The 15,309-nt window shown below is 45.7% G+C and overlaps 1 long non-coding RNA gene across 1 annotated transcript in view; it reads right to left on the bottom strand.

Moving 5' to 3' along the window:
• LOC138065770 (uncharacterized) overlaps window positions 1–15,032 on the bottom strand; it is an 80,091-nt gene extending 65,059 nt beyond the window's left edge. The window contains exon 1 of the long non-coding RNA XR_011138844.1: window positions 14,911–15,032. This is a non-coding gene — a long non-coding RNA (uncharacterized lncRNA). The remainder of the gene's footprint in view (window positions 1–14,910) is intronic.
• Between the last annotated feature and the right edge of the window lie 277 nt (window positions 15,033–15,309).

Below are 15,309 nucleotides of genomic sequence, written 5' to 3' on the forward strand. Positions count from 1 at the left end.
CACCACTCAGACACCCTGACTACAATGGCAAGGTCCAGGAGGGGGTCCACCTCTGCCACCTTCTTCATATTTTAGGAGAAAGAGAGGTTTTCTGTGAATTACAGCCATATTTGCTTGTTTGTAACTTAACAAAAATAATAGTTTCCTTCAACTTCCCCTTTTCCTTCCCCCTTCACAAAAAAACGCACCATTTTGTATCTAACTGCAAACATGAATGTAGCCTATTTGCATCACCTGTTTCTCAGGTGAGAAAGCACATTGAGATTGTCTGCCCAATCCCATACTCGCCAAAGTTAACTGCGGTGTTCATGTGTTCATCAGCCCAACGCCTGGCCCTGTTGCACTCCTCAGTATACTTCTTACCATCTTCAGATGGGTCCCAGGTTTGGTGCACCGACTCCTGTGGCCTTGGCACCGGGCTTTAAATCACTGCGCAAAGTCACCCGATAAGCTGTCGGCAGTCAGAAATGAGTCATTAGTATGCTGCCAACACAGTATTCAGTGACAAAACCCAGCTGCCACTGTAGTCAAGAATGCGGTTTCTTTTGCACTACTGTAAGTCTTATTAGCATAGAAATCAAGTGTATGTATGTAATTGAATTTCTTTGTCGCATCCTAGTATGAGATTTTCCATCAATCCTGATTGTTACTAAATTTGAACTAACAGGCCATATTTGCACTTAAGCAACATCTGAAAGAGGGCTACACAAAGAAAGACTTTCCTAAGTCAACACATCCTAGAAAACTGCAGCTGCGCAAAGGCACAGGCAAGCAATATTTAATTTTCCTTCCCCTAACACTCTATCTTTTGGAAGCTCTGCTTGAAAACTGTGCTCTCTTGGCAGCCTCTCATTTTCTCTCTCCAGAAGAGAGCTGCGATTGAGCCTGTGTGAGAGCAGGGGCTGTTCCCAGCAGGAAAGGCTGTCTGTCAGGATGTTGTGATGTAGATTACTGTTGATTAGGGAGTGAGATAACAGGGTAGGTGCAGGTCACTTCAGGCCACCCGTTCAACTGAGCTCCATGCCCACAGCAGAAGAAAGCAATAAAGCAGAGAGGGGTGGGAATACCAAAAATACTTAGGAAGCAGAATTTTAACTTTAGTGAGGTGGGAACAACTCTTTAGAAGCAAAATGAGCCTGAGAAACAGAAATACAGGGGCTGTCCATGGAGGTTGAACGTATGCAGGCAGTGGATGAGGACTACCTCACCTAGACCAGACTGAGAAGGCAGCCACTATGAGGAGTGGTGATTTCTCATGGGAGTATGTTAACCTAGATTAACCACACGGCTGTATTTTCCTACATTTTCCAAGCATACTTGTGGTTAAAATCACAGCCACTTGGTGAGGTGGAAAAAGATGGTGAGCAAGGAAACTAAACACCCTCTCCCTGTAGAGAGGATCATTGCAGACTTTGCCTGGGTTGTGTTGCTCATGACTGCAAACAGGTCACTTTGGCTCCTCTGTCACTGCAACGCCTCGCCAAGGTCCCTGTCCAAAACCAAGCAACTCGGATCTGCAAAGCCAGCAGCCTTCACTCATCAGGTTACAGAACCAGGTGGAGTAACCCACCTGCATTTAAGACCCCACATGGCATAGAGCCAGAGAGGCATAGGGGCCATGCCACAGCCAAGGACAGAGCTGCTTTGCCAAGTTTCATGGTTTAATCCATCGCAAAATATTGGCATGAACTAATTTCCCCCTAAATGGCCAAAGAGCTTCAAAAAACACGACTGTTAATCACACAGCACTCAACGTTTGCAAAGCAGCGTTTTGCTACTGTTTTTCTATAACAGTAGCCACAACTAATTTGAGGAAATTGGGGCAAAAATAGCTACTCATGTTGGATGTTCTGTAAGTGGCATGTCACAGTCAAACTTTTCCCAATATATCAAAATCCCACATGATACTCCTGTTGTTATGAAATCGGTGATATCTCCACCCACCGCTGGGAGTGGGTGGAGGCACGAAGTTCACCTCAGGGGTCAAACAGACCCCCAGACTGCGTTTTCCCTTCCCCAAGCATGAAGCCCCGAGATCAGGACTCCTCTGAATCAGTGGGGAGGAAGCAGCAAGCTCCTTCCATCCCAACGTGACATCGTGCAACACTATCACGTAAAGCAAGAGTCATGCGGGACCAGCTAGTTCACATCATGAGCCGTAGCCCCTCACCCTGCAGCCCCTGTGCAACCCTGGGACCAGGCTGGTCTGGACTTTCCCCTTGGGGAATCACTGGGGAGGCAGGGAGGGACCAGGGGTGAGCAGTATGAGCTTTTCACGGGAGTTTCCATCTGTGCTGTGTGACTAATCGCATTGCCTCGGTCAAGTCACGTAACTTTTTGTCTCCTTTTGGATCTCTATAAAACTAACTTTTGTCCCTGGCTTGATTTACCGTTATTTCATACTTCTTTCCTCCTGGGTTTTTCTTATATTACCTTGATTTCACTATATGTTATAGTCAGTGCCTTACTAGTTTTATACAAAATATCCTTCTGCAATTTCAAAGATTTTTATCAATGCTCAGGGAAAGTTGTCTTGTTAAAAAAAAAAAAGTGATGGTTCATTTTAAACAACATAAGAAAACAGATAAGATAATAAAACTTAAGTGTTTCAGAGAAAGGAGACTCTACTCTGATGGTTATTGCCAGGCACTATCAATCACCCAGGGCTGGGTGGCCTCCTACCCTGCCCTGTAACTTCCTGTGCCGTCCTGGCTCAGCAGCACCGGGCAGGCATCAGCCTGCCCTCCGCAAAGCGAGACAGGTCAAGCATCGAGCAGTGCTTTTCTGAGGCGAGGACTACGCCATGTAGCATCGGTGGCATGCTCCAAAACTGACTGCTACTCGGCAGCAAGGCCATTTCTGCGGGAAAACTGCAATCCCAGCTCCGTCCTCAAATCAGTTGGTGTTTTTGGCAGCGAGTGATACAAATTGGGGTACCTCTGATGTCAGCGTTGTGTTTGTCAGATCCTGCTGCAAATACTAATTATCCCCAAGAGCATAAAAATGCATTTGCTCCAACAGACCACTTAACATGCGCTGACATCACTGCCAGTCTGTCTCCCTTGGGGATTTTTTTTTTTTTTGGCTAATTTGCTAATTTAGTAAATATTTAGAAATTCATGTTTCTGTAATAACTAGAACACTGGATACCATTCCTTTTGTTCAAAATTGTTTACAGAAATAGACAAAATTATATTGAGAATCTTAGTTAATACTCACTGGGTTAAAGACAAGAGATCCTAAGCAAAAAAGCAGGGAAAAAAAGTGGGAACTTGCTACGCCAATGTTCAACAATGCCTTGAAGCCCTCATAGCTGAAGTCCCAATAGAAAACCTGCCTTTAATGCAGAGGTTCAAAAATGAAAATCAACGCCAAGGATGGGATATTTAGTATTAATCTTTAAAAGGAGACTGATAGGTGGCAAGAGATTGCCTCTAGCATGCGGCCCAGAGAGCCAGGCCATTCATAGAAAAGCATGACTTGTCCCCAAGGGAGGGACGCGGTAAGTGCAGCCACCCCTGAGGCAAGAGCATCTGAGCTGAGGCTCCCCCAGGGTTGCCCACCAGCAGCGGGCGATGCCCCGGCTTCTTCCTAACATGTCCCCGCCATGCTCACGGGCCCCTCAAAGGGCTGATGCCTCCATGCAAAGGGTCAGCAAGCAGTGAGAGCAGTTATCCCACAGGGCAGTTCTCAAAAAACAGAGCAAATGTGGCAGTAACTGTCTGACAGCCCAGTTACAAAGCCCAGACCTTCTTAGGAGAAAACTTCCTACTCACACAAATCTTTATCAGAGCAGAAGACTAAAGAGAGGCCAGAACACAAACCAAAATGCCAGCAAAGGACTGCATAGCCCTCAAGAAAATAAAAGGCACGCTTTGAAAACGGATGCACTGTGCTTAGCTTCAGGTGATCTATCTCAGATACTTCCTGTTGGCCGTAGTAGCATGAGTTTTCCTCCTTCTCGCAGAAGGGCTTCCCAGTCCTCGCTGCTGTGGCCGTGCTGCTACAGATGCCCATGTACACCCCAAAATTACTTCAATTATGGGACAAGCCCTTTCCAGCATACTGAATAACAAGCTATTTTAGACAGGGCAAACCCCAAGGGACTAAGTTCCCGTTTATACTGAAAGCTAATCAACGTGGTTTACTAAGCACACACATGACTCCTTTGAGCCAGCTTATCAAGATGGCTCTTTATGGGAACATAACCTACCTTTTCATAATGGGGGTCAAAGTGTGAGGCTCTCAACAGAGAGACTTTCTCCGCAATGACAGGCCGGGCAGGTAATGCTATTGCTGACTTTGATAAGGACGCAAAGCAAAGAGTTAGGAATTCACATTACAATATATTAAGTACCCCTTTCACCTGCCACTGCAATCAGCCAGCACAGAGCAAACAGGCTGTTTCAGAGGGTTGGGAGGCACAGCGCTTCCACAGAGCACAACGCTGCGTCCCCGTTACAGGTATTTCCACAGTATAAATCCTCTTCAACTCTTGGCGGTAGAAGAAATAATTATCCTCTCTCTCTTCTCTCCAGAGATGGGGTTGGGGGCAGAAGTCAATGGGATGTGGCTCTCTGTGGATGCATTTGGAGATGCTGAAGTTAGCCCTGAGCACTACAGAACAGCCTGCTCTTCGTTCGTGGTGAAAAATCCTATTCTCAAAACAGCAGAGGAGCCCTCCCAGCTAGCATTGCCCCCGCTAAGTGCCGCTGCCCCTTAACATTTCCCATCTGGTTTCAAACCCTTGCATTCCTCCTGTCTTAAAAAATGTGATTTACTACGATCCAAGCTGTTCCACCCGGGCAGGCTAGGTGTCTCCTCCGCGGCCGTGGGGGCAGAGAGGGGGCAGCCTGGGATGGAAAGAGTGCCTTTAGCTTCGCTGACATGAAAGTGAAAATTGAGCAGGACAGACCCCCGGCACAGCGCACCAGACTACCAGCCCCGCTGTGAATATTGGAAAGCAGCACCAGATATCCTGTGATCAACAGTGTAATTTAACTACGGGAGCCCCCTTATACTGTCTCAATATACATTACTACATGTGCGTCAAAATACCAGAGCTGAAGTACGTTAGGACAATGTCTGTACCTGAACCTGCTGATTCATCTCTCCAAGCTGCATTAAGCAGCTGTAGCTTCCTAGCTTTGCAGATGTCTATTCTAATCATCTGTCTTAAAATATCAGCTGTTTTTATGCCCTATTCTGAAGCTTAACCTCCCTCACAGAGACAGAGTTGTTTCCCCTACGTGCTGCCGTCCTGTGAAATTGGAAACAGGCAGGAAACAAAATAAGTAAGAACGAGTTACTTTTGTTCCTATTGCTTCTCCTACATCCTGCACAGCTTGCAACTGAAACACCTTGGGAGAGCGTAGCTGCAGAGCTTGAGCCTGCTGTCCAGATGAGGCCAGGGGGACGCTTTTATCAGAGATCTGAAACGTGACCAGTTAAGGCATGAACCTCATAAAAAGCAGAGACTCAACTTGGCAGAGATCTCCTTTCTCCCAGCCTTCCTCATTCTCCTCCGACTAGCTGGCTAATAAAAACGCCTCTGTACAGCAGAGAAGCTGTTTCTTTCCATAGCAAAATATCCCGTCGCAAAACAAGGTCAAGGGCCCTTCCTAAGCCATGCTTACAGCATCAGCTCACCGACTTCTCCGTTCCCCTTTCAGTTTATTTTAATTCTGCAAAACTAACCAGAAATGCTTTTCCTTTAGAGAGTATTGTTCCCTTTGTGAACGCTATCCTCCCTCCCGCGGCGGTGCTGTCCCTCGCTCTGGCTTTCCAAGGCACGTTGTGCGCACGCAATCTAAGTTTCTTGGCTATGCCAAAGGTATCTGCAGTGCGTGCCAACACGGGGCCTAAGATCATCTGTAATCTTGCTAATTATGATAATTATGCTCATTAAGGATGCATTATAGAGTTCACTTTTAACAGGAGCTTCCACAGATGCTGGCAGCCAAAACACCCCGAGCCAGCTCTCCGTGCACAGCTCCTCACCGTTCCCCAAGGTGCAGCGGCGTGAAGCATGCAGTGTCACGTCTCCCCCATTTGCACTCCAACTGGGCAGCTTTGCTTATCTGCAGCCGGTGGATACTGCTCACCGTTATCAAGGAAAGGCCTGTAGCAGGTCTCCTTTCCATGGGTACAATAAGAAGGTAACGTCCAGCAGAGAAAACTGGAGAAAAATATTTTTAATTCTTTTTGCCCTTTGCCAAAAATCATGTTCTTGGATCTCCCTCACAAGCTAGGCAAACCAATTAAGCAAAAATATTTAAGTGTGTCATGCTTCTATTACAAAGCTTTTCTGCTTCGAACAAATGGGAGAACAATGGAGCAGTAAAACTTGCATTTTATTGCACGCAATAACTACTTGCAGTCCCTCGTTTCAAAGAACCTGGCACATCTGGCTTAGGCATGTAGCAACACACTCTTTTTTTTTTCCCTCTGGTGACTCATTTAACAGCTCCTCAAGGAAAAGTTACTACGACTCGCGCAGCAAAACCAGCCTCCTGGGTACTGTTATGATCAGGTGTGCCAAGAGGAGCAGGCGAGTTGAGAGAGGTGAAAACAGTCCCTGGGAGGGTGGCCCGAAGCCCCATAGCCGGAGGGACGGAGGGACGTGAATGGTCCCTGGCACAGGGGGCAGCGGCCAGCGGCCGTAGCGGGAAGGTGCCCTTCGTCCTCCGCAGCGAGCCCGTCTCGTGCTTGCCCCAGCCACAGCAAGCACTCATCTCCCGCATCAGAAAAGCTGAGAGCTGCTAGTTCAGAAATCTTTACTTTCAACTTTATTTTATTTTGTTTGCAGTTTCTCAGGCCTGTTTTGTCAGTGAAAATGCATGTGCCCCTAACTGTGGTGTGGCAAACACTGCTGATGATTATTTCTTGGTTACAACACATCACATTAGGTGGCCCTATCTCAGTGCAGGAGACAGCTGATGGGTGGGGAGGGGAAACTGATATACGCTAACCATGAGGTCTCACTGCCTGCCTGGGAAATAAAGGACACCGAAATATAACTGCGTGGGAAGGACTTCCAAGAAGAATTTGTCCCAAACCATTTCTGGAAACAGATGATAACATTATTTACCCAAATACAGGAAGCTCAAGATTGCAATGAATGACGAAAGAAAAGAGCTACGAGTGAGAAGGAGAAATATGTTCTCCTTCCCCCACACCCAAAAGAAGAAAGAAAGAAAAATCCACCACCAAAACCCCAATATTCAGGCTGTGCGCTCAGAGGCTGACGTATCCCTCTGTGTCTGCGCATCTTACACCTACACACTCCTGCCCGGCCTCTTTGGGTTCAAGTGCTGGGGGCTCTTTGCAAAGCAACATGCAGCATCCTGCAGAGAAGAGTCCAGCTGTTGGGATCCTTCCCGGAAATCAGACACTGCAGCATTCAAGCCTTTCTGGCTTTTCATTAGTTGATCTAGGGTTTCCCAGAAACCTGAGAGCACCGAAATCCCCTCCAAGTAGCAGGGGCCCGAAACAAAGGGGGAGCGCGCTGCAAAGCCCGTGGGCTTATTTATTTATCTATTTATTTGTGCCCGTGTTTATGTACATCTCACATACATCTGGCTTGAACTTTGGGAGCCCGAGCGCTCGATTCGGGATCCAGCTGTTTGAAATCACAAGGAATGTACATTCCCACCAGCAGCGTAAATCCAAAATAAAAAAGGCACGGAGCCCAGCCGGCTGAGGGAGGGGCCGAGGGGGGATTAGCTCTCGCAAAACGGCATCCTAGCTGCTGGGGTATTTATTTTTTAAGTGGCTGCCTGCTTTGTAGCAAAAAAAAGACTTTGGTTATTTTGGACTCGGTAGCAATGCGAAGCTTCCCTCAGCGTTTGCTCATTGCCGTTCCCAGCCATTTCCTGCGCTGCAGTTTAATTGAATGAAAGCAGCACAGATTCAAGGTGTTTTATTACAGGGACAGCCTGACCAATCTGCGTTCGGAAGTATGTTATTTATCTCAGCAGTGTGAATTAGCCTAGCTGCTGCGTATTCGTTGAAAGCCTGAGGGATCCCTGCTTATCACTGGCTAACGTCAGATTTTCAAAAGCGTTCTTGCAGTGAGATCTGTGAACATTATAATTTCTTAAGATTTTGACAATCTACTTTGGCACTTGAATGTCAAATTTAATGCAAAAATCTCAACCCAGATGGGGAAAAGAAAAATTAATGCATCCTACAGGGCCAGCACATTCCTGGCCTTATACCCTAAATGAGCTACTTAGCAAGCGCAAACACATGGATTAGCAGGTCACGGTTTCCTGAAAAGATGGGTATTTTTATATACACAGAAAAAAAAGCATTGATGGAAAGGAATAAGCAAGAGCAAAGTTGGCAATTGAAAGGTTAATTACTATCATTAAGAAAAAAAAATCCCACTTCAGGCACATCAGCTTTAAAGCTGGCTGGAAGTGGCCCTCTTAGAGCTGGAAACAAGGTACAGCCATAAATAGAAGCCCTTTAGTCTATGATATAATAAGTGTGATGTGATACAAGGTCCGTGATAAAACATCACTTTAAAAGCACCTTACAAAACAAGGGAAGGGGCAAATCAGTTCAGTGAACTCTGAGAGACCCTAAACCCAATAGGGTCTCTCTCTCTCTCAGATTCAGGTCTTTCTCCGCAAGATTGTTTATGCATTTATTTTGCTAGCTCTTTTCCCAGTGAAACTGCCTTGATGACACTTTCTTCAAATGCTCCTGCAGCACCTGCCACTGCAGAGACTCGCTGAGGAATAACTTACAACCGTGATTAAGTATCAGCTAAGCAGAAGAAAAAATACTTGAACTAAAAGTCATTGCCTGTTCTGATTCAAATGAAAACCATGTTTTTTTTCCCGATAAAGTAAAGCCCAAAACACTGCAGCACACTGAATTCAAGCTGATGTTATTAAATCACTGCTCTCACTGATTTTAGCTCTATCTGCTGTTAATTTTTCCTCAGCTACACAACAGTTATCAGAAGTCATGTGAAAGCAGCTGACATTATCTAATGTCATTAACGTTATGGTTCCAAAGGAAAGTGTGATTTCTTTTATATTCTTTCATGGCTGCGGCTGATAATTGCTTCCTGTCTCACACCTACACAAAATCCATGAATATAATTACGGCGTTGCAGCACAGAGTTCAATCAGAAGGGAGTATTGATTGTGTATAAATCAGAAGCCGTCTTCCTCTGGTTGTATTTACGCGAAAAAATAATAGCACTTTTCTGAAAAACCTACATAACCAAGAAAGAGTCATGTATTTAACAAAACCTCAGTCATAGATTACGGGGCCAGAAGGGAACAATATGATCATCTAATTTCATCTGCATAATGCAAGCCATAGGATTTCCCAAATTAATTTAACTTTGATCTACAGCGTAGCTGTTAGGAAAAAAACAAAGCATCCACTCATTTGGGTAGATTTTTAAGTGCATCATTTCATTTATGCGCACACAAATCATTGCAGTGTTTGCCTATGCTGCAGCTCTGATACCGGCAGAGCTGGACGCCTGGAAGCAGTTGTAACCCTAGTATAGGAAGAGGGTCTCAGGGTGCACAGCCAGGTGACTACTGGTGCCCGTGTTGCTAATGTGGGTGGGGAGGAGAGGAGATAACTTCTTCAGCCCCCTCTCCTAGTAAATCCCCATCGGGACTGGGCCAGGCATCGCGAAAGGCTGCACTTGTCAGCAAAATGGACACCAGCCGAATGAGGAGATGCTGCTCTCCTCGAGAGGTGGTAGGGACTTTGGGGGACACATGCAGTCCCGTTCTTGGGGCTGCGAAGTCAAAGGTGCAAAGGCAGAGCAGGCCTGCACGCAGACCCGTGCTGCTGGACCCGATGCCCGGGAAGCCGACGGGAAGGCACAGCCCTCGTGCAAGCTGGGTCCGGCCGGGAGGGCCCCTGCACTGGCAGTGCCTCGACAGCAGGCTGCCTTTCCACAGCTGCAGAGGACATAAAGCTATTTTCAGCGAGATCTGCCCTGGAAAGAGCTGCCTCCTCCACGTCAGTCTTTGTTAAAGGTTGATCTGCTCTGCGGTCAGCTCAGGAGGAAATGGCATCCTCCAGTGTAAATGCTAGGCTTGCCCCGGAGGAAAGGGTGGCCCGCTCCTCCTTCCCCATCACCTAGGCTTGGAAATATTCATCAGGACAACTTGCTCCCCTGTATAATTCTCACTGGTTTGTCTGAAGGGAGCCTTTAGGATGGGAAGTCTGAACAGAGACATTTCTATTGTTTCAGCATTCATTGAACTGCCAGCACCAGGCTCAGAAAAGCAGCACCACCTCAGGTCTCATCTCCGCATGGACGTTGCGTTGCGGTGGTCAATAACGGGGAACTAGCAAGCGGTAGAGATGCGTTACAAAAGCATTTGCGCTGCTCAGGTTTTGTGAGGGAAGTGGGAGACAGTAAGTAGAAGATCACTTTTAACCTAGTAAGGCTGCTTCTCTTCTGGGGGTATAACAATATCCACAGAAACCTTCCTTTTTGCTCTCCCTGAAGTAGCTGCGCTAGCACAAAATAAGACCGCGTTGGTACCTCTACTAAACATCCATCACTGAGTAGTCATCTGAAATTTACTGTTTTGGGAACATTTGCAGCATCTTGACTTTGCCTCAGGCTACCAGCAATTAAAGCTCATTTTTGCCAGCGGAGAAGGAATCAATCAGAAGTGATGACTGCATTAATATTATTCATCGCTCTCTGAAGATTTATTTCTAGAGAGTTACCTAAAGAATTAATATCAAATTTGATTTTGTGAAGCATTCTCAGATGTTGTAATAAATGCATACTAACAGTCTATTTATGAGGCCACACAGCAGAGAGATTAAAAGCTGATCAATTATGACATGCCTTCATTCTTGAACAGGAGCCTGCTTGAAAAAAACACGACCTATGCAGAGTATAATTACGTGTATCAAGTCACACCACAATCTGTTCTGCTACTGACTGACTAGTGTTCGTTAGATTAAAACTACCGCTAGGAAATGGCTAACTAATTAATCAAACTGGCTCATTTCCAAGAGCTTTTGTTTGATCAGTTGTGCCTCCGATCTATTCTTACAGAGACAGTCAACTAAACAAGAAAAGTTACTGCAATGGAAAGACACAGTAAAGAGTGCATATATTTTTTGATGTTTATAACTAACTAAGAAAAAAACTGTGTAAATACCTTATTTCCACATATTAAGGAAAGATGATGTAGTAGCAGGACTGTCAAAGCACGCCCGCTACATGCATACACACACTAGTTATCCTGTTCACCAAGTAACATCCTCCATAGACGAAGGAGCAGCATGAAATACCTTAAGTCTCATTAAGACATAAGAAGCTGCATCATATTAAGCACTTGTACCACTGAGCTCAAAGAAATTACACAGATAAGTAAAGTTGCTCTTGAACCTGAGGCCTAGCTACAGCTAAGTAATTAAGGATTTAAAGTAACAGCAAAGCCTAGTGGGATTTTCCACGAAATTGTTTTGCTGCTAGTAAAACTCCTGCCAGATCCACAGAGCTCTCAGCGTTGTGTTGCTGTGCCTAGCAACGAAACGCCCAGCTCTAGGCCCACAAACTCAGCATTTCTACCACAAATTTTATCTGTTCGTAAAAAAAAATCTGTTGAAAGAAATGCAAAATAAAATACCTAATAAAAACGCTGCCTCGTCAAGTATCTTCAAAAGATACAGTAACATCTAGGGTTTGGCCTTGGTGCTAGAATATTCACCGGGGAAGTGAGACCTCTGAGTTCAACTCCCTCCTCAGCTTGCGGACCTTCAAATCCATTCTGACCATAACAGATCCTAAATGTCAACCTAGAGACTGTGCTGTAACTGTGGAGAGGCACTGGGGGAAATACTCCCCCCCGTCCCTCCTCATGAAGCAGGACTCCCGGGCAGACGGGGCTTAGAAGGCCATGAGGCAAGACAGAAATTAAGCAAGAAAATAACCTGATTACGTAAAGTGAAAACCTCTATAACAGAGACCAGAAAGAAGATATTCCCCTTGTCAGGACAGTCACAGATGTCCAAGTCCCTTTGGACTATGGATATATGATTTTTCTCCTACTGAACCCAGGAGGCTTTAGAAACTGAACCTACCCAGGTGCTCTGGAAACTCACACTGTAGCTTACGTGCATATTGACTTATCTACCAGCTTGAGAAATCAGATCCTAACCGTTCACGGCATGACAGCCTAAACTTCAAGAAGGTGATGTTTTCTTCTGCGTGCACAATTAATTAATTCCCATCTGCTGATGTGCATAGTATTCTAGTTATGTCTTCAAAAGAGAGATTAAAAGTTAGGCAGATAATTAAAACAGAAATGTCTAAGAATATTCACTCAGGCTAGCAGCTGAATTCACTTTTGCTCTTATCATGTCTTCTTAAGTGTTCTCTTCCCCAAACGTTTGGTAAATTTGCTTTCTGACAGAGACGCTCACTAGACATTCATATTTTATGAAACTCTTAAAAGAATATCTGTAAAAAGCAAATTTCAAAGAGGTCACCACAAATATTTGCACTAGGCAGCCTAAATGTTAACCCTTGCCAGACAGGCATCATGCCATGTCTTCTCCCTGATGGAGCAGAGCACAAGTGAGAAGTCCAGAGAGAAAGGGAAAAGATAACGATTAAACGGGCACAGATGCTTTTACAGATGGAGCCATATCTTCCAAAGTTTTAACATATCCAACTGACCAGGAGATGTCATGAGCCTAATCAGCAAGATCCTTCATAAGTACCTTGGATGGATGAGCACCCGTAAGGCCATCCCAGAGTGGTCCTGGCTACATCAGCCAGAAGGTGCCAAGGGCTCCCACCAGCTATCGGGATGTGGGACAGCGAGAAGACCGGCATCTCTGATGTAGCATCGCACCAGCTTGGCTGGGCAGCTTGTGGGGCCGAGCTGGCTTGGTCCAGCTGGCCCTCGGTGTACAGAGGCTGGAGCCCATCCATGTGGGCACTCCTTCAGGGCCTTGCAATTTTAAGGTCCCCTAAGATCAATTAACATTTTCGCAAGAGCTTTGAAGACTGTAATTTTCAACTGATGATCCTACAGTGATACTTGCATGGTTCCTGTTCATCTGTTTGCCTAAACCCTAATTATTTGCGAAAATGTTCCTGGCAAAATTACAAGAAGTGAGCTTTATTCCTAATGCAATTAGCACTCAGTTAAACTCTGCTACAACTATGTCCAAATTCCATAGTCCTTGAAGAGCACAGAATTTGAACCATCATGTTAACTAATTAGTTAATATCTGTGGCCCAATTTGAAATAATTACCACAGTTTCACCTTCTTTTACTTGCATTAGAGTTTATCCTGAGTACAGACTACGTAAAAAACAAAAGACTTCCAAAGACTGACTGGGTTACAAATGGTACTTGCATAATTAATTTTTTTTTCAAATGCTTACTGAATTGGACGTGCATGCCTCATAGTAACTTAAATGCTTTCAGAAATTTCCTCTCAGTAGTAAAAGTGCCCTAAGATGAGGATAGTCTCCAAATACATCTGTTTGTTCACAGAAGAGATTCCTAGCTTCAGCTTCCCTCTAAGAACCACCTTCATCACAGAATGGTTAAAACGTGTTTGTTAACTAGTAAGTTTTGTGACCAGGAAATCCAGAAAAAAGGAATAAGCTCTTATATTTTTTCCTACAAAAACTAAATATTTGAAGTAGCTATATAATCACTGTCGTCTGAGCATCAAGAAATGGAAATAGTGTTCCTTTGCCCCTCTTTTTTACATGGCTATTTTTCCATATCAAATTGATGTGTACTATTATATGTGTCTCTACAGGCAACTGTTAATGGTGCCCGCAGGAAACTTGGTAGGTGATGAGGACATCAGAGTGAACAGGGCAAGTCACGTATGACACTACAATCAAGCTTTAAACAAAACATCCGAAAACAGTAGACTAAGTTTGACTTCAATTATGTATTATATCTGGTTTTGCAAGTGTTGAGCACTCAGCAGTTTCTACAGGAGTTATGCGTTCATCTCTTCTAAAATTCAGGGAGGTGCCAAGATGTAAAGATAAACAAAGGCTTGGTTTTACTCTCTTGTTTAAACCTTGGCTGCAGGAATTGGAGATTCCTAGTTTGCAGCATCCTGGCCAACCCCTCTAGCAGTGATGTACTTGGTGGAGATCAACCAGGCTGGGAGCACAGGAGCGTGGTGCCTGCCCGGGAGCATCCTGCTGACTGAACAAACTCACTTCCAGTGGGAGCAGGAAGAAGCTCCTTCTTCAAATGCTTTTTAAGTCTCTAGCTATCCCACGATGAGATATCTTAAGTGTGACATCGTGGAGCGTTTGTCTTAAAATTTGGGGGTGCTTTCTCCAGAGGAGCCCTCAGTGGGTCACTCTCCTTCATGAGCGAGACGCCGGCTCCTCACTCAGCACCTTGGGATGCAGGGATCCAGCGGCAGCAGCATCACCTGGCAGCCCACGGCCACAGCAATGTCTCCTGCCATGGAGAGCAATGCAAAGCGGAGGCCAGGGAAAGCCCGCCAGTCAGCTCTTGCAGGCTCTGGGCTGGCTGGTGTTACTGGTGCAAACTGCAGGAAGTGCAGCACACCCGGGGAGAAAGGAAGGGCAGGAACTGGAAAGCTCCTTGTCTACCAAATGGGCAACTCGCGCGCCGTGGGAAGGCAGGGAGCCCCACACCGGGGAGTATGGCGAGCAGATATAGACGGGGGTTTGTGAAACCATTCGCATACCAATTGTTAGCCAAAACACAAAAAAGCTGCAGGGACGTTCTTCTATTTAAACACCATCAATACACAGTCTGTGTCTTAAAAGCCCTTAAACGGTAAACTACATCTGCTGAACGTTGCCTAAAGGTGGCTCACTCTCCTTCCCTCGTAACAACAATCTGCTGTCAAGGCAAGGAAAAGGTATAAAACAAACCTTACAATTAAGCAGATAACAGCTCTTCTAGTCTGTTGTTCAAGTGGGAAAAGTAGATAAGAGATGCCTCAGCTGGCACAGGCAGATGCTCGAGGCTAAAGTGGGTTTTCCTCTCCGTGCAGCAGGGTAGGGCTTGCGACCCAGCGGTGGTGCCTGGTGCCGGCCACAGGAGAAGGGCACATCCCGGCCTCTGACCCGCGAGGCGGTGAGCCTCCAGGGCAGGCAGGTTTCAGCCTTTCAACATGTGACAAAGAGCACAAAGAAGCTCTTTATGCCGCTGCAATTGCAACATCAGATTTCAGTTTTATTCCCAAACACGAGCTGAGCTCTGGGCCGTAGGCAGGCTTTTTAATCAGCCCTGGCAAAGGCGAAAAGCCTGAGAAAGAGAGGCAGTGTCTGTGCAG

The sequence above is a fragment of the Struthio camelus genome, chromosome 1, assembly GCF_040807025.1.
Source record: "Struthio camelus isolate bStrCam1 chromosome 1, bStrCam1.hap1, whole genome shotgun sequence".
NCBI lineage: Eukaryota > Metazoa > Chordata > Aves > Struthioniformes > Struthionidae > Struthio > Struthio camelus.